General features: G+C 41.3%; 1 protein-coding gene across 1 annotated transcript in view; it reads left to right on the plus strand.

Annotated features, from left to right (window-relative positions):
• The window catches only part of LOC118479048 (N66 matrix protein-like), a 45088-nt gene that overhangs the window by 7226 nt on the left and 35277 nt on the right, over positions 1 to 2585 (plus strand). The gene's annotated exons all lie outside the window — the stretch shown is intronic.

Consider the following 2585-nt stretch of genomic DNA (forward strand, 5'->3'; position numbering starts at 1 on the left):
TAAAATAAAATAAAATAAAATACAAATAAAAAATGAATAAAGAGTTTTCTGAGCTCATTACCATGTCTGTTTATTGGCTTTGAAGATCCCACCCGGTGTCTGTGGGGCAGCGGATACGGGCTTCTCCGTCGCAAAAAGCAACCCCGAGTTCTATTCTTGTGTAGGGAGAAATGAGAATTGTTATTGAAAACTGGTATCTCGTTCTTTCTACTGGGATGTTGTATCCTTCTCAGCCCGGGTTGGCCTATACAGGCGCGGTCGAAGCCTGACTCCTAAAAGATTTAAATCCTGTCTGTTTGTTTGAGTAAAGAACAGCACACCAACACAATAAAGGTAAGTTAGTTCTGAGGAAAACTGAGGCGAAACTTCCAGAAACAGTAGGTGGAAAGTCCAGAAGTAGGATCTACCTGTGGCACCCTCCAATCACCCGCTAAATTATGTCAATGGGGGCGTAAAAACAAACATCATTTAAAAAAAGATAATATGAGGCATTTTGATCATAGAGAAAATCATTTAAAAGTATGAAAGCTACTCTGACAAAAAGCATCGCACTGAGCACGAAGTAGGCCCTTCTTCTTTCCTTTCCCTCTATTGTTTTCTGTTTGTCTGACTTGCGTTTTCCCAGCTCTAAATTATAACCATTATTGTGTCGATATGCTTCTCTTTACTCAAACAAACGAACAAACAAACAAACGAAGCCCTCCAGGAAGGACGATGAATATTTGAAGGTCAAATTTTCAGTCCAAAAATACGTGCACCGTGCTAGCTCAGTTGCTTTCATGCTAGACTACGGGGCGGACAGCTTTATTGCGAATCCTGAATCGGTGTTCTTAAACTCGGGTCGTTTTGTGGGATGTACAAGCCTTTCAGTGTATTCATTAGCTCGTCCTATCGAGGAAGATGAAAATTACATGTGGGTGGTTGGCGGGTGCTCTGCTGTGGTTTGCTTCTTCTTTCCTACCAAACACCTATCGTCTTTATCTCCCCTCGTTCTTTTTCGTGTTTCTTACTCTCTTGTAACATCTCTAATATTCGGCACTTTTATGACCTTATTGTGTTGCAAGTGCCGTAAAAGATTTACTAAAACTAAAGAACATTACTTTCGAAGGTTTTACCTCTAAAACAAACTTACAATGTTGGAAAGGACGTGAAACCCATTCACCTACCTACCAAGCCCAAAATGCAGAAGTCTGTAGTTGGCGGGTGCTCTAGTGCAGTTTGCTCCTTCTTTCTTAACATTTATAGTCATTATCTCTCCTTTTTTTGTGTTTGTTACTCTCTTGTAATGCCTCTAATCTTCTGCATTCATATGTCCGTATTATGTTGCAAGTGCAATCAAACTCTTAAGGAAACTAAAAACCGACCCATACGCTTACCTACCGAGGCCAAAATTAAGAAGGAGCCCGCTCTCAACCTCTTACTCTTTAAATAAAAAAGGAACGCACTCTTCAACCCTGAGCTCGATCCATCAGTCCAAGGCAGCAAACTGGCCGAGTAGCCTAGAGCCAATCTGTGATTTGATTGCTCGTCTCCGTCCGTTCAACTGGAAGCAGTTGTGACGTCATCCATCATCCAGACCCCAGCCACTGCGCAGAAACGAGGTGTGATTTCCTCCATTATTGATGACGCAGCAATCTAATAAATGGCAAGGTGGTGGTTTCTCGTCTTGCAGCATTATGAGTGCGGGTCAGGGTTTGGAAAGTGTGTGTCTGTGTGTGTGGGGGGGGGGGGGGGGGGGGGGGGGGGGGGGGGGGGGGGGAGGGGGAGGGGGGAGAGTGCAGAGAGCCGGAGGTAGATTTCTATTGAGTTCCCTTCTTTCTTTTATTTATTGCCTGTTCGTTTCTTTGTTGGAGTTCTAAGCTACAATTACGGGTGGTAGGCAAGTTTTCTGATGTGACTTGCTCCTTCTTCCATATTAATATGAAGCATCTATTTTGTTTATCTCTTTTTTTTGTCCAATATTATTTTCCAGTAATACCTCTAATCTGCTTTATTTATACTATTTGTTTGTTTTGCAAGTGCCGAAAAACTTTTACTCAAACTAAATCTAAGACTAGAATACAATTAGTATATCAATGTAAACCTAATATTCATCATTGTAAAATACTTTGTGTAGGGTAATACAGTTCATAATATTCAAGTTTTATACAGGCAACTTTTATTTCCAACAATATAGTTATCAGTGCATCAAACAAAACTAATGAGCTGTTTGTGGCCACATATTTAATCTAGGTGCAGTTGCGACAGAACGGGCCTTTTTCATGATTGAGAAGCCTTTGCTTTTTTGTGGACTAAAACTAAAACAACTACTTTGAACGTATCCTACTTCATCTTATTTTGAGCAGGCATGGTGGTCTTTGAAAGATGCAACCAGCGAGAGCTGGGTGTAAATCTTGTCCTTATGGCGTAACAAGAAATTGGATAAACCTGTTTTGTGAAATTGTCAGGGTTTTTTTTGCCAGGGAAGTCGTGCGAAACCCCGCGTGGCAGCGCTACTGATTGAAGTGTCTTTAGGCCATTCCCAAAGGTGGGACATTAACATGTTCTTATGCTCAGTAGAATTATAGAAGGGCTGATTCATCAAT

This window comes from Aplysia californica, unplaced genomic scaffold, assembly GCF_000002075.1.
Source record: "Aplysia californica isolate F4 #8 unplaced genomic scaffold, AplCal3.0 scaffold01554, whole genome shotgun sequence".
In the NCBI taxonomy this organism is placed as follows: domain Eukaryota; kingdom Metazoa; phylum Mollusca; class Gastropoda; order Aplysiida; family Aplysiidae; genus Aplysia; species Aplysia californica.